The following is a 27,681-nucleotide window of genomic DNA, read 5'->3' on the forward strand; positions in this document are numbered from 1 at the left end:
TTCTATCAGGACTATCCAGATTTTGTAGTTTTCCTTTTGCTTTTCCCTCATTTATAATGGTGAGATTTATCAAGTACTACTTTGTGCTAAGCACTGGGATAAATAGAAACAATAGAGACCAGGTACAGTCTAAGAAGGAAGGAAAAAGAACAGGCATTTTTTCAGATTGACAAATGAGGAAATGGAGGCACAGAGGTATTAAGTGACTTGCCCAAGAAAACACAACAGGCAAGTGGAAAAGTCTGGACTACAACCCAAGTCTCCCAATTTCTAGTTCAGCTTCCTTTATAAAAGGCCATGCCGCCTTCCAACTCCATAACTGACTTCTGTTAATTAAAGAGGCTTTCTTTGCATTCTTTTCACGTGTAAAAAATCAAGGTTTTTCTCTACTTGTAAGAAACCACTGGCAATGATAAACACAAAGTAGATGTACTATAAAAAGTCAAGAGTTCCAGCAGAACAAAAAAGCTAGACTTTGAAAAGGAAAGCACAGGGAGGAGGCTTTGTAAAAGATGCTCTTTTTGTGCCATCCACAACTGTTCAGAACTCCAGCTCCTGAGGTCCTTATTATCACGGAGTCTAAACACCATTATTTCTCTTTATAGTCAGTCATATAATAATAACAACAACAATAATAATAATAATAATAATAATGGTATTTGTTAAGGACTTACTATGTGCCTAGCACTGTTCTAAACACTGAGGCAGATACAAGGTAATCGGGTTGTCCTATGAGGGACTCACAGTCTTAATCCCCATTTTCCAGAGGAGGCAACTGAGGCACAGATAAATTAAGTGACTTACCCAAGGTCACACTGTATACAAGTGGCAGAGCGTGAATTAGAACCCATATCCTCTGACTCCCAAGACCGTGCTCTTCTCACTAAGCCATGCTGCTTCTCAATTTGAGCAACTGCTGTGTGCAGAGCACTGAATTAAGTGCTTTGGAGAGTGCAATGTAGCAGTCAAGACAAGTTCTCTGCTCACAAAGACCACCCAGCTTGGAAAAGAGAGGTAAACAGTCTTGTAAAATGGATCAGTTGGCTACCCATTTAGCCTAACTACAGAACTAGGCTGGGGAGTGGGTGATGAGGATGAGGATCGATTGGAGATGGGATCTGTGATATGACTAGGCATTAGCTCTGATACTGGCATTGCAGGGAGTTGAAAAGTGACCTCTCTGCTGGTCAGATTAGCATCTGAAGGGAGAAAGCAGAGTGCTCCAGGACCTGATAGAGGAGACACATCACTTCCTTGTCACAGATAGTAGTGTTGGTATTTGTTAAGCACTTACTATGGGCAAAGCACTGTTCTAAGCACTGGGGTAGATACTAGGTAATCAGGTTGTCCCACGTAGGGGTCACAGTCTTCATCCCCATTTTCCAGATGAGGTAACTGAGGCACTTAGAAGTTAAGTGACTTGCCCAAGGTCACACAGATTACAAGCAGCAGAGTGGGGATTAGAACCCGTGACCTCTGACTCCCAAGCCCAGGCTCTTTCTACTGAGCCACGCTGAAGTCTTGATGCCAATCTGTTTCAGCTACTGGGCCAATCAGAGCCCTCATGTGTGCCTCCAGGTTATTCAGAGAATACATAGGGTGGTAAATGACTTAATAAAATAATTTACCTTTCCAAATTTTCTTTGTACCTCCCAAATTTGCATATGCTTCAACCAGTCAGTATTCACCTAAAAACAGATACCACATAAAAATCCCTTTCACTCTCACGCCTCCTCCTTCTCCCCTCTCTCTCTCTCTCTCTCCTCCCTTTCTGTCCCCCATCCACCTCTTTCTCCTCCTTCCCTCTCTCTCCTTCCCTCTCTTGCCTTCTTTCTCCCTCCTCCCTCTCTCCTCTTCCCTCTCCCTTTCCTTTTCTCTCCATTTTTTTTCCCTGTTACACAAAAATTATAATGTTAAATCAAGTGTCATAGGATTAATTAAAAAGTGTATTTTTACTATTTCAAGAAATGTTCTGAGCAGTATATTGCTTAAAGCACATTCCACAAGCTTCTTAGTCTATGAAACAATTTCCCCAGTAAGTCTCTGAAAAAATTTGGAAGGAATGTGCAAACAGAATTCCTAAAACAGATGAAGAAAATCAGTTTCAGAGCTGATGGTCCATGCTTGAAAGTGTACATCTCCTGTTCCCTCAGTTTCAAGTGAACTGAGCTACATCATTGAAAATGGCAGCTTCTCCTGCAAAGTCTTCCTTTTGGAAGCTGAAAACAATCAGCAGCACAGCAATCCATTTATAAAAACACAGACCCATTGTGGATCTTATTCATGTTATTAATTTCCATTTTTGTTTACCCTGGATACATATTGCTGTTTCAATAGCAGGTATTTCATTCCCCACTCACTTTTTAGTCTTGAATAGAACAGGAAATTATATATAAATCATCAATACTTCCTTCAAGAGGAAGAAATCAAGGGTGGGTAATGTCTCCATTAGATAATCACAGGGTACATATATCATTTGAGATGAATCCAACTGGACATTCTTTACTTACTAACGAAGAGCTGAAATCATACATTTATCTACCTATAATAAGTCTTCAAAGGTGGGAGTTTGGAAGCGGAGACATGGTATTTCATTATTCTCAATTTGATTTTTCTCATCTTTCAATTTTCCTTCTCTAATGGGCACATCAGTTAATACACCCATTTGGAAGAATCTAAAATCCCAAATAATTGGCTTTTCACAAGTACACAGTGCAAAAATAGAGAAGCAGCTTTGCCTAGTGGATAGAGCATGGGCCTGGAAGTCAAAAGCATCTGGTTTTTAATCCAAGATCCACCCTTCCTCTGCTGTGTTACCTTGACTCAGTTGTAAAATGGGGATTAAGACTGTGAGCCCCATGTGTGACAGAAACTGTGTCCAACCTGTCAACCTTGTACCTATCCCAGCCTTTACTACAGTGCCAGGCACATAGTAAGGGTTTAACAAATACCATTAAAAATATGGCTTCAGCCTGATGTAGTAACCACTCTATTGATCAATCATTTATTGAGCACTGGCTGTCTGGAGAGCACTGTATTAAGCACATGGGTGAATACAATACAGCTGAGTTGGTAGGTACACAAAGACAACCTAGGAGCCCTTGAAGGAAAATTTTTATTAGCAAATTTCCCAAATCACTGGAATTTGAAATACTTATCACACCAATAAGACCACTTTCAATCAATCAGTTAATTAATTATATTTTCTCCAGGGATGAGAGAAGGAATATTTTCTTTTCCTTTGTCTTAGTTCTGCCTGATGAGGGTCAACTGATGAGGGCTGAAACTAGTTTCTGTCAGAAACCATTTCAAAGCCTGTATTTAATTAATACCTCTTGATGTTCATTCTTCTTCATATTGAGTCTGAAGTTTCTTTTGCTCAATTAGAACTCAAAATATTGAAGTTTTAAGCCCCAGTAATTTAGAGATCATGTGAGCTGATCTAGAACAAGATACTTCCCCAAGGGTGTGATTGCATTCATGATTTTTTGTGTGTGACATTTTCAAAGAATTGATTAAAGGGTTCCAACTTTTAGGTATGCATTTAGGTGTGCCCCTTTGAATTTTTCTTCTAAGTTTTCTTATGATTTCTTTCCAGTAAATATTGAAAATAAATATCGAGATTTATTTCATTGTTGTTGTTATTTGCTCCCCCCCCCCCCCAGGGTTACTTACTCCTTTTTGTATAAGGGTGAGATTGGGTCGGATCCTAAGGGTCAGTCTACAGTATTCATTCATTCATTCATTCAATAGTATTTATTGAGTATTTACTATGTGCAGAGCACTGTACTAAGTGCTTGGAATGTACAAATTGGCAACAGATAGAGATAGTGCCTGCCCATTGATGGGCTTACAGTCTAACTGGGGGAGACAGACAGACCAAAAAAATAGCAATAAATAGAATCAAGAGGATGTACATCTCATTAAAACAATAGCAATAAATAGAATCAAGGGGATGTATCTCATTAACAAAATAAATAAGGTAATAAAAATATATACAAATGAGTGGACGAGCACAGTGCTGAGGGGAGGGGAAGGGAGAGGGGAAGGAGAAGAGGGAAAGGGAGGGAAAAGGGGGCTTAGCTGAGGGGAGGTGACAGTAGTCACTGTAAGTCATCCCATGAGTGATAATCACATTGAACACATTTCCTTTCCAACACGACATATGACTAGGTCATCCAGAGAGAGAGGATCCATGGGAAAATTCTTCTTGGGCCCCAAAGTTGCACACTGCAAATCTCAACCAAAGTGTTGACCCAGTACTTTCAGACAGAGTTCTGTGTAGATAGTGATGTCTCTAAAACCACAAGCCCTTATCCCATGGCAGAGACCACCTAGGGAATCCTGAGGTCTGAAAAGCTAATGGACTGGTAGTCCACATCTAGATTTCCTGCAGACAAAGCAGCAGATTATAAGGAGGCTCTCATTCATTCATTCATTCATTCATTCATTCATTCATTCATTCAATCATATTTATTGAGCACTTACTATGTGCAGAGCACTGTACTAAGCACTTGGAAAGTACAATTCTCTCACTTGGCTGAGATTGGATTAAGCTGCAAGGAATTGAATATTAGCCAATCAGTCCATGAGTGGTATTTATTGAGAGCTCCCGGTATGCAAGGCCATGTACTAAGTTCTTGGGAGAGTAACGTAGACTAGAATTTACGATAAATATGATCCCTGCCTTCAAGGAGTTTACAATTTAGTGTGGGAGAGAGACAGCTACAGATAGGGGAAATGGAGGACTTTAAGGATATGAACATTAATATAGAGGGGCTGGGGTACCAAAATGCTTAAGAGTACACACCCAATTGCTTAGTTTGTAAACTTGTTGTGGTCAAGGAATATGTCTGTTTATCGTTATATTCTACTCTCCCCAGCATTTAGTACAGTACATTGCACATAGTAAGCACTCAATAAATACAACTGACATGGGGGAGGGTGAATAGGGAAAATGAAAGCTTACTTAGGGAAGGCCTCTTGGAGGAGATGTGATTTTATGAGGGCTTGGAAGATAGGGAGAAGGTAGTCCATTGCATATGGAGGGGGAGGGAATTCCAGGACAGAGAGAGGACAAGAGCAAGGATTCAGTGGTGGAAAACATGAGATTGATATACAATAAGTAGTCTGGGTTAGAGAAGCCAAGAGTGCAGGTTGGGTTGAGGTGGAAGATTAGGAAGGTCAGGGAAAGGGGAGAGTTCTTCATTATTTGATTCATTCATTTGCTCATTCTTTCACTCATTCAGTCATTTCTTCAGCAGTGTTTAGTGAGCACCTAATGTGGTCAGATCACTACACTAAACACAGTCTAACTTACAAAAGAAAAAAACAACTTCATCCTGCTCTCAAAGAGTATACAATATATCACAAACAGGATTAATAACACAAATGATTATGCTAATATTACAAGGGAAAAAGAAGTACAACAACAAGAAACAACTGAGGCATAGACTGAAAAAGACTAGTGATCAATCGTATTTATAATAATAATAATTGTGGTGTTTGTTAAGCCATTAGAACCCATGACCTCTGACTCGCTGCTTCTCTTTATTGTTCAGAAAATTGTTCCAAGAGCTTGGGAGAGTACAATAGAAAAGAGTTGGTAGACATTCCCTGCCCACAACAAGTTTACAGTCTAGAGGGGGAGAGAAATCAGAATAAATAAATTACAGATATGTATGTAGTTGCTGTGGGTCTGAGGGAAGGGTGAATAAAGGCAATAAATTAGGGTGCCACAGAGGGAGCGGGAGAAGAAATGAGGGCTTACTTAGAGAAAGGCCTCTTGGAGGAAATTTGCCTTTAGTAAGGCTTTGAAGATGGGGAGAATAATTGTTCTTGGCTATGAAGAGGGAGGACTTTCCAGGCCAGAGGCAGGATGTGGGCGAGAGGTCAGTGACGAGATAGACGAGATTGAGGTACAATGAGTAGTTTGGCATTAGATGATCAAAATGTGTGGTCTGGGTTGTAGTAGCAGAGCAGTGAAGTGAGGTAGGAGGTAGATTGAGTGATTTGTACAAATCATAAAATACCCCCAATCCAAAATTGAGTCAGTATTAATAATGACATAAGAATTGGGTGAGAGCAGAAGAGCATCTAATGCTAAAAGAGGGTTTCAGATCTTGCCTACTGGGAAAACAGCCCAAATTCATTGTGTGCTGGTGGGATGAGGTCTCCTTTCATGCTTAAGCTAGAAAGTGAGCATTCCCATCTTATGGTCTAGGATAAAGTGAGAGCAGTAGTTTTGGGCAGTATTCTTGATTCCTGAACATGCCTACTGTGTGATGCCATTCTCACAGTTAAGGTACATGACTGGAAAATATGCTTCATTAAATTTCTGTGCCAACACATGAAAAGAGATTGCCTTTCAGTGACAGTCTCAGTTGAAATTCCACTTTAAGCAGCAGCTTCGCATTCACAGAACAGCTACTTATACCATGGCATTTATAAATTTAAACAGATGCTAAGGATAGCTGTTGTGATTAGGATACTCAAAGTCTGGTGGTGGTAATTCCATAAGGCCTGCTCTATTGGACTGTCCCAAGCACTTAGTATAGGAGTGTGCCCACTATAAGCACTCAGTAAATACAGTTGATCGGTTGATTGATTTTGGAAGCACATCTTATACAGAGATTTGTGATTTGTAGGAAGGTCATGCAAGGTCATTTAAGGAGAGAATGGTCCTTATAATAATTTTGGTACTAATCGCTGAGGCTGATATAAGATAATCAGTTCTCACAGGGGGCTCACAATCTAAGTAAGAAGAAAAACGTTTTTTGAATTTCTATTTGGCAAATGAGAGAACTCAGGCACAGAGAAGTAAAATGACTTGCCCAAAGTCACACAGAGAAGAAGTGGCAGAGCTGGCATTAGAACCCAGGTCCTCTGATGCCCAGGCTCTTTCCGCTAGACCACTCTGCTTCCCAGGTATGAGAAATGGGGAGCTGGTTACCTTGATATTACTACTCTTTCTTCCTGAAGACAGATCATTATTCTAACAAGGTCTTTCTTGGTGGTCCTATTTATATTTTCAATTCCCATATCTGGCCAAGTATTCTTGCAAAGAATACAAATCTATAGCACCACTGGGTCCTAGGTGCAGTAGGATACAATTGTACATTTCTTTCGAATAGACTTCACTGTGAGAGTCACTGCCTATTTAGAGATTTGGTGGACCTATTGCTTTACTTATGCACCATGAATACTGCATAATACACTCCTCTGAAAGATTTATTCACTCACTGAGTCATTTGTAATGACTGAAACCACTTTACATTAGAGGAATAAAAAGCCAAGTACTGTTTGTTTTGCTGAACGAGTTGAGAAAACAAGGCCCTTCATGTGTGACAAAGTACATCAATAAGATGGACACATCATATGCTGTTTTAATAACAGTTAATGTCTATTAGTGCCAGGGATGTATACCAAAGGAGAAAATAAATTCTATCAGAATATCTTGAAACTTGGCAAACCTCTGGGAAAAACACTCCACATTAAGTAAACATTTCAGTGTGTCGCAATTGGAATGGGGTTCTAAGAGATTGAGGGAAAAGAAATGCATCATGCATAGCAAGGCAAACTGGTAGAAATGAGCCATAGGCCATAGAAAGTACAGACATTAATTGTGTATGAATGCTTCCCTCATAAGACTGATTGTGTAAGACCTAGATTTGTTAATACATTTGATCAAATATTGTATCTTCACTTCTAATCCACAAAAATAAATTCTCAAATGGGACACCAAGAGAATACTATGACCAGAAAGTTGTAGAATATCAAGGGAGTAAGAAAAATGTTTAGAAGTCAGAACTCTGGCAGGAGAAAATGATTGTTCTTTAATCTCAATAGCTTAATGTACAATCGTCATATATGATTAGAGAAGCAGAGTGGCTTTATAGAGAGAGCATGGTCCTGGGAGTCAGAAGGCCTTGAGTTCTGCCAGTTGCTTGCTTTGTGACCTTGGACAAGTCAATTAACTTCACTGTGCCTCAGTTTCCTCAACTATAAAATGGGGATACTTGTTCTCCTTTCTACTTAGGCTGTGATCCATATGTGCAATGGGGACTGTATCTGACCTTGTTAACTTGTACCTATCCCAGTGCTTAAAACTGTTGGCACATAGTAATCACTTAAATGCCATAAACATATGATTTTAGAAAATATCACTGAAATATTGTTATGCAGCTATCCAGGAATGGTGTCATATCTACAGTGTCCAAGAATCACCCCATTCTGACACTAATATCAATTTATGGTATCAAAGGGTAAAATGAGTTAGAAGTCAGCATGACTATAGCAGAACTACCCGTTGCATCCATATGCAGTGTAAACTCTGTAAATTTATGTTTAATCTGGAGTTGGTTGGCACTTGGACACTAACTAATGCTGGTTCTCAGAATCAAATCAATTAGTAGTAATTTTTGAGCACTTGTTTTGTGTACAGAACTGTATTAAGCCTTTGGGATAGTATAATACATTTGGTAGACATGGTTCCTGGCTTCAAGAAGCTTACAGTCTGATAGGGGAGACAGGTAATAAAATAAATTATAGATAGGGGAAACAGCAGAATATAAAGATATGAACATAAGTGGAACACCCATTGGCCTTTCTGGTTGCATTTGCTTCTCATTTGTGAGCAGGGATTGTGTCTACCAACTCTACTTCATTGTACTTTCCTAAGTGTTTGGTACAGTAAATTGTACATAGTAAGCACTCAGTGAATACCATTGATTGATTGCCCATCAGAACATCATCGGGCAATGTATTTCAATGGTAACCACTGGCTCTGTATTGCTAAAAAAAAAAGTTAATCCTGCCTCTGCCACTTGTCTGCTGTGTGACCCTGGGCAAGGCACTGAACTTCTCTGTGCTTCAGTTACCTCATGTGGAAAATGGGGAATAAAAGTGTGAGCCCCATGTGGGACAACCTGGATTACCCTGTATCTCCCCCAGGGCTTAGAACAGTGCTGGCACATAGTAAGTGCTTAACAGATACCATTATTATTATTATCATTATTATTATTATTTTAGGGTTCCATGGGTTTAAGTTAACCCATGGCTTCATTCTTCTCCAGATTTCCCATTATTCTTTAGCTCTATTACAACTTTGACAATTGATTAATAATTTCTTCTTGAATTTGTACTGCACGAGCCAAGTCACAGATTTCAAATTATTCTTGTTCTTATCCATGAGATACACTGGGGGTACTGCAGCTCTTTCTCCTACATTCAAAATATAACAACAGAATGTGAAAAGAAGAGTAATCAACTCAGGACTGGGGGAGAGATGACTTGTCAATTGAACAAAGAGCAAATCACACATTGCAAGTGTCACTAAATATCTTTACTTTGCAAGTAGCATCACAGACATTTGCTAGGTCTTGTGGAATCTATTCAAGTTTCATGAGGTCTCATCTTTTGTGTGAGAGAGAGCATTGTCTAACACATCCATGAGCGGTAGAATAGTTGGCTTGTACATATACATTAAACAGGAGCAACCTTCTTGTTTTTTCTCAAGTTTTCTTCCATCTGAAGACCTTGACCCTATGTGTGGAGACCCACAGTCCCAAAATTGCCCAGTGAATGCAAGGTATAATGATGCAATTGGGTCTGTGCTGGAAGATAGTATGTGGTGTATTGATGCTTGAATAGGTGAATCTGTTTTAAAGTCTTCTCATGGAAATGAAGAGTGCAGCTGTTACTGGTTTAAAACAAACAAGGAACCCCTAATTGTTGGCATTCTCCTAAGAAGTGGAAGAATAATGGGCCTAGGGAACAGAACAATCCTCTCACATCTGGAGGTAATCCTGTAAAATGGAGTTGAGCCATAGTGTTGATGAGTGGGGGGGGGGGGGGTGGGGGGGCTTTATCTTGCTCCTCATTTGCCTTCGAAGGAAAGACAGAGAACTTCAGCCTTGAATATTTAACATTGCTTAGTTAGCATCTCTCACACAGGCTAATTTCTTCTCAAAATGATATTTCATCCCTCCCAACTCTGTGATGTATCTTAAACTGTGTTATAGCAAAACGGTGTTTGAGGAAGAAGTTTGTTCAGGCAACTATAACACTTTCCTTTTTTAGTCTGTGGGGGGGATATTACAAATGTGGTTTGGAGGCTTATTGAATCCACAGTGTGCTAACCATTTGCTTTACTAAGGCTCCAATATGATTAAATTCGATTTGTCTGAAATTGCTTGAGGCACATTCTCTTTGTTTTGGCCCATTCAATTGAGGTTCCTTACGCTGCGACACAGTGGGGTACTAGAGACTGCAGAAGCGCTTTTAATGACTGTCCTTTCACTCTTCTATTTGGGGCCCTGCTTCATTTAAGCTCATCAAAAGGCTCATTCTTGTTTTTAAAATTGAAACGGTGGCATGTTAATCCCTGGGCGAAGGTCCAGGCTAGTCACTCTAGATATGTGTGGTTTCTGAAATAGGCAGCTGCGGGGGCATTCTGGGCTTGGAATCTTGCCTTCCGTAAACACATTTGATGCAGATATGCTCTCTCCTGGCATGTGGACCCCACGCCCATCCAATAGCAAGGCAGAGCATTAATTGATGCCGTGCTGAAATCATTACTCCAGTACGTTTTTGTGCTGGAACGGCATTCATTGCAAATGAATGTATTAATTCTGATGTCTGTTTATGCTCTTGGTTGTAAGGTCTGATGTGAAACACAAAGCCTGGGCTGAAAGGGATTCAGTATTGTGAAAGAAGTCCAGCCTCACCTTCGTGTACAGAAGGGTGTGTGGCTTGGGCCCAAAAGACCGTTTGTTTTTTTTAGGATGAGGTGGCCAAATCCCAAGCTTGTCACTGCTCATGTAACCAAGTTTACATAGCCATCTCGTTGTTACTCAGCAAACTGGCTGATTTTTCTCCAAATTTACCTAAAATCAAGAGCATGTGCAGGAATCCCTAAGCAGTCCTTTGGGAAAAGGAGTGTGGCTTTTAGGAGCATGATAGGTCATGATAGGGCCTGTCCCTTAAAGCATGATTTCTTCTTCGGAAACCAGGCAGCATCCTCAGATTTTTAACCACAGCATTACTTGCTATCTACCTTAACAAAACCCCAGTGCCTCTACTCTTCATAGACTGGGTCTACACTGCTCAAAAAAAAGACCATTGCCACTGCGGGTTGTTTTTTTTTTGTTGTTTTTTTTGTCGAAGCATGTGTGCAGAAGATGGTACTAAATACTTGGAAGAGTACAATTCAATATTTCAATAATATTTCTTTTTCTAGGAGCCATGGAATCAAGGGAAAGCAATATGAAATGGGTATATATCTCTTTGATTCTGGCCCAGAAACATCTGATTGGTTTCAAGCTAAGAGACCAGATGTATCTCCCCAGGGCCCAATATCCTTTTCCCAGGTCCTGCCACGAATCCCTAAATGGGTTTCGAAGTACAAATAGTGTTCAAACAACTGCAAGTGGCATCTTTCCACATGGTGAACTATTCCAGATTGAGTGCTCTTTACTATATTGTATATATGTGTTGAATTTCTCCTGGAATATGACTGCTCCCCTGAGTACTTCATGAACTTGAGATACGTATCTCTAAGGATCATCTCCCAGCTACATTTTAAACAAATCATCTACATAATAGGGTTTGGGGATTTTTTTTTTTTTGCAGCACAGTACTAAATGGAGTACATCTATATGAACTGCCTTCCCATTTACAAACTGCATTTTTAATTTATAGGGGCAGGCAAAAGAAAAGCATCTCAGCTAGTAAGTTTTTTTTTATTATTCTGCACTCCTGTAAATTTAAAATAAATAGTCAAGACCTTTGTACATTAAGGCTCAGACCACAGCAATTTGTCCAGCCCATATGTGCTACATAAAAAAGAGAAATAGGATGGGGTTGAGTCACGGGGGAACCTTGAACCTTAAGATTAACCACCTTCTAGTTTGCTGTAGTTTATGTCTGAACTCCTCGATATGCCTCACTTCAAGGCATTAAAACCCTCCAGAAAGCCAACTCTGTTTTCTCATGATTCCTACTGAACCACGGGCATTAGCCCTGATAAGAAAACAAGTATTCTGGTACTGAATCCTCCTTTAACAATGTAATGGACGGTCGATTTTGTTGACCATTGAGCTACAGAAGTAGATGCTGGGCTGAGACCACGACTCACCAAAATATTTAACTACTCCATGGCAACTATAGGGGAGGTTCACTGTCTTCCAAAAGATGTTATCTGAGGAGGACAGACAGTGAATGTACGTGCCTTTAGCAAAGTCAGTGGTCACTTGAAAAAGAAAGTACCTGATTGAGATTGGAAGAGACACGTGACTGGTCTGGGAATCTTTCAGCAAACAATATTGCCTGAGATTCATTATCATGTAATATCTTCCATCTGTTTGCCACACTTTTTCTACATTTATTATATGCTGGAAACAGACAGGGAGAGAAACTTTTATACTTTTCCATCGGATGTCTTTCTGTTCCCTCTGTTCCCTTATTTATATAGGGAGAAGCAGCATAGCCTAGTGAAATAGGCAGAGGACTGGGAGTCAGGAGTTCAAATCCCTGTTCCACTGCTTGACTGCTGTATGACCTTGAGCAAGTCACTGAACTTCTCTGTGCCTCAGTTTTCTCATCTGTAAAAAGAGAACGAGATACATATTCTCCCTCTTAAACTGGGAGCTTCATATGGTATAGGGGCTAGGTCTGATTTGATTATTTTGTATCTACCTCAACACATGATAGCTAGTAAATGAGCAACAAATACTATTATTATTTTTTAAAGTGTATAAAATTGGCATCCTGGATAATGATAAAATTGTAAACCACAATCTTATACCATAACAAACACTAATAACAATCAATTTTATAGAACCTCTGTTTTCCCAAGTTTTCTAGGATGGCAGTAGGATAACGGAGCAAATAGAGAAGTTGACTCAATGTATACAAAATCAAGCAAATGCATTGAGATTAGGGTCTTATTGGATGGATACTGAAGCAAGACTAAGTGACTCTAAAATCATTTGCTTTGACTCCACATATTAATCCCAGCTAATATTAGGTTATTATTATTTATAATTATAACAATACGTAAGGTAATCAGGTTGGACATAGCCTTTGTACCACATAGGCCTCACAGTCTATCATCATCAATGGAATTTTTTGAGAACTTACAATGTGCAGAGCACTGTACTGAGCATTTAGGAGAGTACAATATGACAGAGTTAGCAGATGCATGCCCTCCCCACAGTGAGCTTGCAGTCTAAGTAGGAGGGAGAATAGAGAATAAATCCATATTTTACAATTGAGGAAAATGAGTCACAGAGAAGTTAAATGACTTGACGAAGGTCACGCAGCAAGTGAATGGTGGAGTTGGGATTAGGACCCAGGTCCTAGTGACTCCACTAGACCAGGCTGCTTCTCCAGGTTGGTGCCTACCTAGATAAATATTAAGTGTTTTTCCTCCTCCCTGTGATCATTTTTTCATGGAGAAAAACTTTTAAATTTATTACATCTGCCCCATACAGATATGGTGGTTGTTAGTTCCCCCACTGACAAGATCCACTTAATATCCATAAAAGAAGACAGATGATAAGGCTAAGGCTGTGGATTATCAAGACTCTTTACAGAGTCTGGCAGCAAATGAAGCTCTGCAAGGAATACTGAGCTTAACAGTATTCTCCCTGTGATAGAAAATTTCCCACTGAGAATAATTCAATTATATTCATTCATTCATTCCATTGTATTTATTGAGCACTTCCTGTTTGCAGAGCACTGTACTAAGCACTTGGGAAAGTACAACAGTAAACAGACACATTCCTTGCCCACAATGAGCTTACAGTCTAGAAAGGAGAGACAGAAATCAATACAAATAAATAAATTACAGATACGTACATAAAGGCTGTGAGGCTGGGAGGGGGGAAGAACAAAGGAAGCAAGTCAGGGTGATGCAGAAGGGAGTGGAAGAAGAGGAAAGAAAAAAAAATCAGGTGTTAAATGATCTTTTCTAACATCCTCAAATGCAACCAAGGCACAGTTTTAGCCATTATATGCCTATAACAGTCTAACAGTTGAGCAGTTTGATTTTATGATGAAACACAGCTTTTTCTCATATCAGCTAGACATCTCATTTCCTCCATCCTGATTCACTTTTCCTCATGAATCTTTATCTAGTCCTCCCCCAAAAAGCATAAAGCAAGAACATTTTTTGAAGATTTTGTTAGGGAGAAAATAATTTTTTTCTCAATTTCTCCTACAATAGGTTGTGATTTATTAGTAGTGGGTATTGCACTTTGCACCCAAGAGTCATGCTTTAAGGAGCTATCTCTGAACCTCCTCATGATTGCTGACACACCTCTGAGTCCAGGAAGGTGGATGACCGGTGGGTGGGAGTTAGAAATCCATAGACACTATTTCTTTAACAGTGTTTATTGGACAGACATCCAGTCCAATTGTGAGAGATGCACAAAGATACTTGATTATAAACTCTTTGAGGGCAGGGATCATGAATATCAATTCTATTGTATTGTGTTCTTTCAAGCACAGTGTGTGTTCAACAAAAATCACTGATTGACACAATATCCCAGCAAAATCCACCATCTACACACTATGCTGAATTATCACAAAAAATACTAGTCACACATTCTACTATTGTTCGCAAGCTATATCTTTTAGACTATCAGCATGGTTTTGGAGAGGGACTGTGCCTGACCTGATTATCTTATATCTGTCCCAGGGTTTAGTACAGTGTGGCACATAATAGGCACTTAACAAATCCCAAAATTACTATATGGGTAAATTACATTATGTGTGTCCCGTGTAGATGCTGCCTTATAGTGATTTATTTTGTTAGGACAAAAGAGCAAATGAAAACCCGTAATTCCTGAAATTAGTAGTAATAATAATAGTAATTATGGTATTGTGTTTACTATGTGCCAGGCACTGTACTAAGCGCTGGGTGATTTCTAACAAATCAGGTTGGACACAGTCCTTATTCCACATGGGGCTCACAGTCTCGATTCCCATTTTACAGATGAGGTAACTGAGGCACAGAGAAGTTAAGTGATTTGTCCAAGGTCACACAGCAGACAAGTAGTTAAAATTAAAAGTGGAGAACAAATTGCATTAGTTGAAGCTATCACTGAGCATTCTAAAGTGACAAACCTGGAATTATTCCCTTTGGTTTACTTGTCTTTTGAATAAATTCATTTTATTTTCTGAAGTAACAAGACAATGGACTATTTAGAGAGATCACATCACTGGTGCATTAAAGGGAGTTCACTGCTCTTCTTTCATCACAAGACCCAGAGGATAAGCCCTTTCTTTTCCAAACCCACCAACTCTGTCATGGTTTATTGCGTAAATATTTTCTAAGCTGGCAGGATATTTTAGTGGTGCCTGGTGACTCATATCTCCAGCCCAGTGACATTGTGAATGCCTGAAGAATTTGCAAAACAGCAAGGTTTTCTTCTGGGTTTTTATGATATAAAGTTGATATTTAGATAAATCCTCCAGGGCAGAGATAACCCTTGGGTTATGGATTGATTTGCTGAGATGATCCATCTTAGAAAATTATAACTCCAAGGATACCATGTCAGTATTGAAATGCATAGTCTTCTTTCTCCTGAGTGTAAGTAGATTTTATTAATAAAACCCTTTTGAGATAGGTGGCTTACATATAGGACTTTACACTTAAGTGGTAACATCAATTCTAAAATGAAACTAAAATCATATGCTTTGTGGTACAGACTTCCAGACAGTTGTGGAGTAAAGTCCTGGCTCTTTATACTTGGTACTTGAATCAATATATTGCAAAAAAAACCAAAAAAACCTTTTTTTGACAGGCTATAATTGAGAAGACTATTTATGCCTTTAGGTAAATACTATCATGCTATTCTCAGACCATGAGCCTCATGCAGGATAGGGACTGTATCCAATCATTCTCGTATCTACCCCAGCACTTACATCTTATATGCCAAGCATTGTATTAACAACTATCATGATTATTTTGATTTTTCTTATTATCATTATTATTATTCTCCCAACCTAAAATTACATCCATGAATTCAATTGAATGCTCTTTTCTTCTGCATATGAAATAATGAGCTCATAGGTGATTTCCAGCTAAACAGTTATTGTATTACCCTCAAAAGGCAGAAATACATCACAGATCATTAATGTCAAGAAAAGGGACAGAGAAAATGAAAATTTGGTGTAAATTCATACTATTCATTATTTTGTTTATTTCAAAAGGAAAAACATGTGACCGTTTGCCAGTATTAGAGGCTATGAAGTCATGCCAGAGAAAACTAAAATAGATTCTTTCTCATGTTGTATTAGAAAAATTGTCAATTAAGTGGTTACTGCCAAATCTTTAAGTCTTGATAATGATGTGACAGCAGAAAATGTCCAGCTTGATTTTAATGTCAACTCAAAAGTGAAGATCAGAAATTAATAATTATGGTGTTCGTGAAGCATTTATTGTAACAAGCACCGTTCTAAGCATTGGGGTAGATACAAGTTAACCATGACTTCTAAAAAAGATATTGTCATATTGGCAAAAAGAAAAGACTGCTTTATCTCTGAACGATGTTTTATAATGCACTAGTTCTAATGGATCACCACCTGGTTCATGTAAGTCAACAGCATTCCATCATAAACATTATCAGATTTCCCAAGTGTGACTTTTAATAATTTTCAAAGGTAGAAGATGGAAGAAGGGATGTTTGAGGCTGTGATATGCAGGTGAATTAGAGGCTCATTTTAAGAGGCCTGCATTCCCCCTCCCCCCTGCAAATTAACTGCTGCTTTACATTTGATATTTAATTTTTACTCAACAATAGAAACAATTTCCAAGCTGTAGTGGATGTGATCCTCTTCTGAAGCAGATGGAACAGATGCAGTCTAGGCAACCCTAGATAGAGGCATAGAGAGTTAATTCAGTCGAGGAGCTGAGGATAAGAAAAAGCATGACATAGAATGGTGAACTGGACAGGCTCCAAGATGTTCATTAAGCATGTGACTAATCTGAAAATGAGAACATAATGCAAATGAGAAGGGAATGTAGCTTCCTGGTTTTGTGAGATATCACTGTGTGAGATTGTGTGTGGCTCAAATAGCATAACGGCTGGGGGCATTAGAAATGTGTCAATGTCAGGTTTTAATTGGAACTGAGTGGTCGGTGGAAGACATTTTAACATTAAACACAAATTTCCATAAGATTTACTTGGGTAAATATGCTCTCTAGTGATTCATAAAAGCATTACTGAAATTGTCTTTAATAAGACCAAGAAATGTTTCTATGGTTCTAAGAGAGAGAACAAACAAGATGCAGGACATTTCTAAGTGACCAATTCCTCCAACTATCTATAATGGTCAATATTCTCCCTATCCTATTTTTCCTTTTTGCTGCTGCATCAGAAAGTGCTCACCGGCCATATGAAAATTTTCTGGGATGAGTTCAGGCATTTTCCATCACTAATTTTTGATTGAATAGATGGGGATTAATTTTGTCATTTTTCTACACATCATTTTGCACACATTTCCCCAACTCCTCAAAATCCTGTAATGGTTTCCCATTCCTTCCCACATCAAGCAGAAAATCTTAACCACTGGCTTTAAGAAACTCAATTAGTTCTCTTTTCCCTACTTACCTTCAGTGTGCTCTTGCTATACCCTCAAATGCTGCTCTCCTCCCAAGCCAATCTTCTCTCTCTCTCTCTCTCTCTCTCTCTCTCTCTCTCTCTCTCTCTCTCTCTTTCATTTTCACTCTCTCTCACCCCCTCAAAAACACACACACACACACACTCATCCATGTACAAAACAGAAAAAGCTGTTGGTGTTTGTATAACAAATATAATCCACTGGTGCTACTCTGCTTCCCTTGGAACATAAGTATAGTGAAGATTTTTACTGTGGCTTTTATCTGGTGATCATTTCATCTAGAGTGCATTTCCTCAGAGACTGTAGGTTAATCAATAAATCTTTCTGCATGTTCAAACTTCTAAATTCAAAATTGCAATGTGTCCCTATGTATAATGAAAATTTTCAATTCCTAATCAAGTTCCCTACTCATACAAATTTAGAATTATAACAGTTCATCCTTGGACAGTTTTCTTTGTGTTTTCCCACTAAAACAGTCCAAAACTGACTCAGAAAACCCTAAGAATCCTAGGTCCCTTTAGAATTACTGAATTAGATGAGAAATATCTACATATCTACAAATGAATCTCCCCCAGATTCAAAATGAGCTGAGGTTGATGTAACCACTGGAATAATAATAATAATAATGTTGGTATTTGTTAAGCACTTACTATGTGCTGAGCACTGTTCTAAGCGCTGGGGTAGACACAGGGGAATCAGGTTGTCCCACGTGGGGCTCACAGTCTTAATCCCCATTTTACAGATGAGGTAACTGAGGCACCGAGAAGTTAAGTGACTTGCCCAAAGTCACACAGCTGACAAGTGGCAGAGCTGGGGTTCAAAACCATGACCTCTGACTCCAAAGCCCATGCTCTTTCCAGTGAGCCACGTTGCTTCTCTATCACATGATGAAATTATATCTTAGAGATTGACACACTGATTCAGGCAGAGAAAACAGCAGGCAAACCAGGGATTTTTCAAATTTGGTATTTCAATTATACAGCTAGTTCTTTAGCCCCTAGGTAAATATACAAACAGTAACATAAAAAAAGGGGCTGTTGCCTCTACGACTTCATCTTAAGGCAGCAAAAATGCCCAGATGTGCATGAAGAGAAAAAAAAATCTCTACTGTTAGTTTTAGACAGTTTACTGCATTTGATAGATGTTAGCTGGTATAAACAGATGTAAAAGCAGCCTATCCCCAGGCTGTTCTCCTGACTTTTAAGACACAAGACAAGCTAGTGCCACACTGGTTCAGCACCTCTGCATCTCCTCAATCCTTTTCCTTGTGATATCATCCAGGTTGAATATCACTGATGATCGACTGATTTATATCAACAAAGTCTTCAAATTCTACCCCCAAATTCCTATCCCCAAGATACTATTGGTTTCATGGGTTTTGGGTCATTCCCTCTTCCTCCAAATTCTTAGGTATGTCACCATCCATTGTGTCCAAGAAGCCCCTAAATTTAAGGTCATCCTTAAGCGCCAAACTTTTTCAGGGTGCACATCATTAAATCAACTGCTAAATTGTGCTGGTTCTTCTTCCACAAGTTTCTGGATCTACTCTATCCTTGTCAACCAAACATTCATTCATTCAATCATATTTATTGAGCACTTACTGTGTGCAGAGCACTGTACTAAGTGCTTGGGACAGTATAATACAACAATAAACAGACACTTTCCCTGCTCACAAAGAGCTTACAGTCTAGAAGGGGGAAGAGACGCATTAATATAAATAAATTACAGATAAGCATATAAGTGTTGTGGTGCTGGGAAGGGAGAAGAATAAAGGGAGCAAGTCAGGATGATGCAGAAGGGAGTGGGAGAAGAGGAAAGGGGTGGCTTAGTCAGGGAAAGCTTCCTGGAGGAGATGTGCCTTAAATAAGGTTTTGAAGCATAGGAGAGTAATTGACTGTTGGATTTGAGAAGGGAGGGTGTTCCAGGCCAGAGGCAGGACGTTGGCCAGGGGTTGGAGGTGAGCAAGGCGAGATCAAGGCACAGTGAGAAGGTTAGCATTAGAGGAGCAATGTGTGTGGGCTGGGTTGTAGTAGGAGAGTGGTGAGGTAGTAGTGGGCCAGGTGATTGAGTGCTTTGAAGTTAATAATGAGGAGTTTTTATTTGATGTATAGGTAGATGGGCAATCACTGGAGTTTCTTGAAGAGTGAGGAGACATGTCCTGAACATTTTTATAGAAAAATGATCCGGGCAACAGAGTGAAGTATGGACTCGAGTGGGGAGAGGCAGGAGGCTGGGAGCTCAGCAAGGAGGGTGATGCAGTAATCCAGGTGGGATAGAATGCGTGACTGTATTAATGTGGTAGCATTTTGATGTAGAGGAAAGGGTGGATTTTGGCTATGTTGGGAAAGCGAGACCAACAGAATTTAGTGATGGATTGAATATGTGGGTTGAATGAGAGAGAGGAGTCAAAGATAATGCCAAGGTTACAGGCTAATGAGACAGTAAAGCTGGTGGTGCCATTTACAGTGATGGGAAAGCCATTGGGAGGATAAGGTTTGGGTGGGAAGATAAGGAGTTCTGTTTTGGACAATCATTCCCATAGTTCAAGCAGTCTGTTTGGGTGGGAAGATGAGAAGTTATTTTTCTGAAGTCACCTAATGAATCAACATTAGAACGAGAAATAGAATCACGTCTCCTGACACACCCTAAAAGCATCCCCAAAGGCAAAGCACTGCTTGACTATCCATTTTCCATTTTCATCTTCATTCATTCATTCAATAGTATTTATTGAGCGCTGACTATGTGCAGAGCACTGTACTAAGTGCTTGGAATGTTCAATTTGGCAACAGATAGAGACAATGCCTGCCCAATAACAGGCTCACAGTCTAAACGGGGGAGACAGATAGAAAAGCAAAACAGAACAAAACAAAACAATATCATCAAGATAAGAAGAATCAAGGAGATATGCACCTCATTAACAAAATAAATAGGGTAATAAATATATATACAAATGAGCACAGTGCTGAGGGGAGGGGAAGGGGGAAGAGCAGAGGGTGGGGGACAGAGGGGAAGGGAGGAGGAGCAGAGGGAAAGGAGGTCTCACTCTGGGAAGGCCTCCCAAAGGAGGCGAGCTCTCAGTAGGGCTTTGAAGAGGGGAAGAGAGTTAGTTTGGTGGATGTGAGGAGGGAGGGCATTCCAGGACAGCGGTAAGACATGGGCCAGGGGTCGATAGTGGGACAGGCGTGAACGGGGGACCGTGAGGAGGTGAGCGGCAGAGGAGCGGAGTGTACAAGGTAGAAAGAGAAGGGAGGTGAGTTAGGAGGGGGCAAGGTGATGGAGAGCTTTGAAGCCAAGAGTGAGGAGTTTTTGTTTCGTGTGAAGGTTGATAGGCAACCACTGGAGGTATTTGAGGAGGGGAGTCACATGCCCAGAGCGTTTCTGCAGAAAGATGATCCGGGCAGCAGAATGAAGAATAGACTGGAGCGGGGAAAGACAGGAGAAGGGAGATCAGAGAGAAGGCTGACAGAATAATACAGTTGGAATATTATGAGAGCTTGTACCAGCACAATAACAGTTTGGGTGAAGAGGAAAGGGTGGATCTTGGCTATATTGTGTAGGTGAAAAATAATGGTTGCCTTGGCCGGGAATGGAACCTGGACGTCCCGTGTGGCAGGCGAGAGAATTCTACCACTGAACCATCAGTGCTTAATGCTGACATTAAACATCTACCCCCTCCTTTTAGACCAACTCATTGGACTGTAATTTGTAGCTTAACCCTGAAGGCAGAAAAAGCAGATTTGCATGGAGTCTTGGAGTTATTTTATTTCTTCTGGTACAAAAGCCCCGGATGGCTGGTTAAAGTTGCTCAGACACATACTGTCATCTTGTTCACTGTGAGTGAGAGGTAAAGCATTTAGACACAGGAAAATCCACCCCAAATTAGCAGAGTCATAAAATGTGGAAGAAATGGGAATTCTATTGGCAATTTTAAAGGATGCAGAGAGATCTTACTATGAACATCTTTTGATTTAGCAGGATTTAGAGTATGCATGAATATATGACTTTTCTGAGAACAGAGAAAAAGTTAGTAGTATTCGTGTTCATTTTCTTTAGAAAATAGTTGGGGCATTATTAGAGCAAAACAAGAACATTTCCTGAGGTGTAATAAACTGGGGAGAAACTGGAATTTTTTCCTTTGCAATTATTATGAGTTCATTCAGTGATATTTATTGAGCACTTACTGTGTGCAGAACACTGTACAAGATCTTGGAAAGTGCAATTCAGCAACAGATAGAGACAATCTTTACCCAACAACAGGCTCATAGTCTACAAGGGAGAAACAGACAACAAAACAAAACAAGTAGACAGGTATCAGTAGCAATAGAGTTGTGGCAAGGCATTAGAAAAAACATTCTGCCTTTAAGGGAGGTGTTAGACACTGGTTCAAGCTGCTAAAAGAGACTGAGGGACTTCCATCCCTAGAGAACTTTTAAAATAAGAGATGTATCCATCTGCCCTTCTAGGTTCTTGTATTAACTGAATGGAAGCAGTGGACTTCCCAGATGATTCTTGATGTCCCTTACAAAATTTTATAAAAACAGATATTGATCTCATTCTCCTAGGAATGATTACATCCATTCTACCTGGGAATTGGGAAAAATAATCTGAAATCTGTCTTTAGCTGAGTACAGTGAGAGTCTATCGAGTACTCCACCTTCCCCTCACTCTTCTCCCCCAGTAGATGCTATATATGGACCCCATGAACCCACAGAGGGATCACAAAGGAAAGAACAGAACTTAAGGAGGTAGATAATAATAACAACAATAAAAAACTGTAGTATTTAAGCACTTACTATGTGCCAGATCCTGTACTAACCTCTGGGGGAATGGGGAACACAAGTCAGGTTAGGCACAGTTCCTGTCCCACTTCAGGCTCACAGTCTTAGTTCCTATTTTACAGATGAGGTAACTGAGGCACAGAGAAATGATGTGACTTGCTCAAGGTCACTCAGCAGAAAAGTGGCAGAACCAGGAATAGCTAGTCTAGATTAGCCAGCTAGACAGTCTTCTCACACCCTCACAATCATTCATTAACAGACTTGGAACACTCTGAGCTCCATGCGGTACAGAGACTTTGTCCGATCTCCTTATACTGCATCTACTTGAAGTCTCAGTACAGTGCTTGGCACAGAGTAAGAGCTAAACAAATGCCACAGTTATCACATGCTGCTATCAAGCAGTCTATCAGTGGTGCTTATTTAGTGCTTTCTTAGTGCAGAGCAATATACTAAGCACTTTGGAGAGTATAGTTCAGCAGAGGTGGTAGGTACATTCCCTACCCATAAGAAGCTTATTATTTAGATGACTTCAGCAATCACCTGATTGTATTTGGGAATGGTCCAAGGCAGGTAGGGAGAAGCCATCATTAAGCACTCTTCATGGAGAGGTAGTGGAAGAAAAAGGAGCATTTAGTTTGTAAGATAGCCTCCTGTGGTCACAGGGGGCTTGAATAACTGCAGTGGTCTGTAGCAGTATAGTGAGGAAGAAGGCAGAGCGTAGTTTCAGGTAAGAGAATAATTTTCTGCAAGTACCCAGAAAATCCAGATTTGAGGAGAGAGCAGTGGTTCAGTCCTACTATTTGGAGGAATACTAGGCCACACAGAGAAATAGTAGGGCCTATTGGAAATAGAATGGGCCTGGGAGTCCGAGGAACTGGGTTCTAATCCCAGCTCCCCTACTTGTCTGTTGTGTGAGCTTGGGCAAGTCACTCAATTTATCTGTGCCTCAGTTCTCTCATCTACAACATGGGGATTGAAAACCTGTTCTAGGTTTTACTTTGACTGCGACCCCATGTGGTACCTGATTACCCTGTATCTAACCTAGTGCTTAGTACAGAGCTTGGCACAAAGCTAGTGTTTAACAGATATCACAATTATTATTAAGATTAATTTCTCAATTGTGTCACAAGGAGGAAAAGGAATAGGATTTTTATTTTCTTTTAAAATTGTTGTTATATGAAGCATTATTTATCCAGACTATAGTGAACAATTTGTGGGAATCATCAAATCCTGGCCTCTGGTATAACCTAATAGATCTTGATTTCTCCCTGTGGTCTAGGAGAGACGTTTCTTGGTAGTTTTATGAAAAGGCAATTTTACAGGACAGGAAGAAACTTATACCTTGGGGAACAAAACCAGAAGCATTTGCAGAATCCACTGTCCTTTAAATGGAGTTCACAGCTATCTAACAACAGTCTTCCCCACTACATCACCACCTAGAAAGGAAATACTAGTCCCAATTTTTGCAAAGAGTAAAGTGAGGATTTAGAGGTGAAAGTCAACAACTTGCCAACCCATTTCAAATTTCTGTGATGGACCTAATCCCTAAGGCATTTCCCTGACTCGACTCCCTTGATGTGAATAAGAGAACAGAGATTAGGGAAGCACACCTCAACCCAGAATCCTGGATGCCCTTGGGGAAAGACCAGTTGGATGTATTGCATGCTTACTGTGTGCAGGGCACTGTACTAAGCACTTGGAAGAGCACAACACAAAAATATAACAGACATTTCCTGCCCACACCGAGCTTACAGTCAAGAGAATGGAGACAGACCTCAATGTAAATACATTATGGATAGTCTGTAAACCCATTGTGGGCAGGGATTGTCTCTCTTTATTGCTGAATTGTATTTTCAAAGTGCTTAATACAATGCTTTGCACACAGTAAGAGCTCAATAAATACAATTGAATAAGTGCTGTGCTGCTTGGGGAGGAGGTGACTAAGGGAGAAAAGCATAGCAACATGTAAGGGAGTGGAAAATGGGGAAATGAGGGCTTAGTCAGGAAAGACCTCTTAAGTGAAATGTGCATTCAATAAAGTTTTGAAGATGGGGATAGTAACTGTCTGTCGGATATGAAAAGAGAGGGTATTTCAGGCCAGGGGCAGGATGTGGATGAGAGATCAGTGGCCAGGTAGTTGAGATGGAGATACAGTGACTGGTTGGCATTAGATCAGCAAAGTGTATAAGCTGTGTTGTAGTTGGAGAGTAATGAGGTGAGGTAAGAGACAAGGTGATTGAGTGCTTTAAAGTTGGTGATAAGGAGTTTCTCTTTGATGCAGGTGTGAATGGGCATCCACTGGAGGGTCTTGAGGAGTGGAGAAATGTGGCCTCACCCTTTTTGTAGAAACAATCTGGGTAGCACAGTGAAGTGGGTTCTGGAATGGGAGAAACAGAAGGCAGGGAGGGCAACAAGGAGGCTAATATAGTGATAAATGTGGGATAGGATAAATGCTTGGATTAATGTGGTTAGCAGTTTTTGGAATCAATCAATCATTTACTGAGTGCTTAATGTATGCAGGGACCTGTACTGTTTGGAAGAGTACAACCCAACAATATAACAGACTCATTCCCTTCCCCAAATGAGTTTATAGTCAGTCTAGAGATGAGCTTATGAACTAGAGAGGAAAGGATGTATTTTAGCAATGTTGTGAAGGTTGAAACTACAGGATTTAGTGATAGATTGAATGAGAGAGTGGAATTGAGGACAATGTCAAGGTTACGGACCTGAGAGACAAGAAAGGTGGTAGAGTTGTCTACAGTGATTGGAAAATCAGGGCTGGAGATGTGGATTTGGGAATCATCCACAAAGTGGTAGTTGAAGCCAAGTGAGTGAATGAGTTCTCTAAAGGAGTGAGTGTAGAGGGAGACCCTGAACTGAACCTTGAGAGACACCCAGACAAATTAGGTGGTGGAGGGCAGAGGAGAAGCCCACAGAAGAGATTGAGAATGAATGGCCAGAGAGATAGGAGGAGATTCAGGAGAGGACACTGTCCATGAAGTTAGGTTAAATAATGTTTTCAGGAGAAGGGGTTGGTGGACTGTTTCAAAGGACGCTAAGAGGTTGATGATTTAGTGGTGATTTGGATGTGTCGGTAAAACTCCTCAACTCAATTACTTAACCCATTTGGATCAACTTAATGATACTTTTCCTGACAAACTTCCAGGTAAGCCCTGTCAAACTCTCCCAGATGTATTTAAATATGGGTAATTTTATATATGTTGTTTGTGTTGTATGTGCCCTTCATCACACCATTAGTTGCTAAGTACATTAAGTGCAGCCACCTGGTTTTACAATAATAAAGCAATTCCACTTAGTGCATAGTACATTTTGTTGGCAATGCATGTGCTAAATAAAAACTATCACTACTGCTTTTTATGGAAAGAGAAAAGCTAATTCACAATTTTCCAAGTCTTTGAATAGCCATGAACTAAATAGATGCACTATTGGTGAGTTATAATACCCACTGTGCTATCTGAAAGCGCATCTGTGCAATCAGGCGAGCAGCTGTTTGTCTTTGCCTGTAGGAAGTCAGGGAAACATGGGGCAGCTGGAATCCTGTAGGCACTGACTGGTAAGCATAAAGTGAAACACTAATCTAACCCACATTTATGGAGAAGCAATTTGAGCTTTTATGAAGAAAATGTCTTTTGAAGTTCTGAATAATGTCTTCATTGTTGTTCCTACTAAGAGATTGAGAAGCAGCATGGCCAAGTGGAAAGATCATGGCCTGGGTGTCAGAGCACCTAGGTTCTAATGCCAGCTCCACCACATATCTGCTGTGTGACTTTTAGCAAGTCAGTTGACATTTCTCTACCTCAGTTACCTCATCTGTAAAATGTGGATTCATGACTCTCTCCAACTTAGACTGCAAGCTTCATAAAGATCAGGGACTATGTTCAACCTGATTATCATGAATGTACCCTAGTGCTTAGTACAGTTCTTGGCACATAGTAAGCACTTAACTAGTACCATTAAAAGAAACAGGTTTGGAAGACTTTATTTTGATATGATCTATCCTGTTTATTTTTTTAAAAAAAGCATGGGGTCAAGTTTATAGTCAAGTTTGGAACGACTATGCAAGGAAAAACAATTATTTCCTTCCACATCCAGTATTCTGACTTGACTGTAATCTCCTTGAGGGCAGGAATCATGTTTACCATCATATTTGTAGTGCACTCTCCCAGGTGTCTAGTCCAGTAAGCACTCAGTGAGTACCACCGATAGATGAGGGATTAGATTTAAAACCTGAAAATTACTCTGATAATGTTCTATCAACTTGACTTGGTTGAAAAGGTCTAGAAATGGTTCTGGAAAAAATGATTCCTTACCACTGACAAGGGCTTTCCAAATGAGATGGATTTAGTTAACTGTAGGTTTGCAGGAAGGCAGGGGGCAAATGAGTTGTTCATTCAGAGGTCTTTCCAACTGGAGGATCCCTTTCTTCTGTTAACTGATGGTTCATATTTCAATATGGGCCAATGTCAGTGTGGCCTAGTGAAAAGAGAATGTGGCTGGGAGTCAGAAGACCTGGGTTCTAATCCACACTTTTGCTGTGTGACCCTAGCAAGCCACTCAAATTATCTGTGCCTCACTTCCCTCATTTGCAAAATAGGGATTCAATGCCTGTTCTCCCTCCTACTTAGACTGAGCCCCATTTGGGCCCTGATTACCTTATATCTGTTCCAGCACTTAGAACAGAGCTTGACACGTAGTAAGTGCTTAACAAATATCATTATTACTATTAATAAAATAATAATAGAAATAAGCACCAGTGCAGAAGGGAAAGAGGAAGATATAAAAGTATGGGTATTAAAGGAAGCAAATTCAACACTAAAATCCCTTTTCACTCATCACTGTTGTTCCAACCTGTCTCTTCTCCCCTCCTCCAGTCTCAAATTTCCCTGAAAGGAGTTCTCTGACACATCCCACTACTAGAATCTGTCATGTTTACCACTTCCTTTCCAAAGAGTTCAGATACTGATTAACTGAAGACTGATTGGCATAGTTCTGGGTTACAAAAGCTTTTGTCCTCATTGTTGTTGTTTTTCTATTCTGCAACTTCATTCTCTTTCTCCTACTGCTCAGACACAGTGCTCTGCACACAGGAGGCACTGAATACTACTGAATACAGCAGTGGGAATTCTTCAGTTGGTGATTTCTATAAGTTCAGGGAGAAGGAAATGTTAGTAATGCTTCCAGCAAGAAAATACCCGGAAGGAATGAGCAGGTGGTTAAAAGATACATATCTTAATGTGACTCAAAAAACTTTAGC

At 40.0% G+C, this 27,681-nt stretch overlaps 1 protein-coding gene across 1 annotated transcript in view; it reads left to right on the top strand.

Annotated features, from left to right (window-relative positions):
• RIT2 (Ras like without CAAX 2) overlaps positions 1 to 27,681 on the top strand; it is a 352,945-nt gene that overhangs the window by 78,994 nt on the left and 246,270 nt on the right. The window lies entirely within an intron of this gene.

Source organism: Ornithorhynchus anatinus, chromosome 3 (assembly GCF_004115215.2).
Source record: "Ornithorhynchus anatinus isolate Pmale09 chromosome 3, mOrnAna1.pri.v4, whole genome shotgun sequence".
Taxonomy (NCBI): Eukaryota; Metazoa; Chordata; class Mammalia; order Monotremata; family Ornithorhynchidae; genus Ornithorhynchus; species Ornithorhynchus anatinus.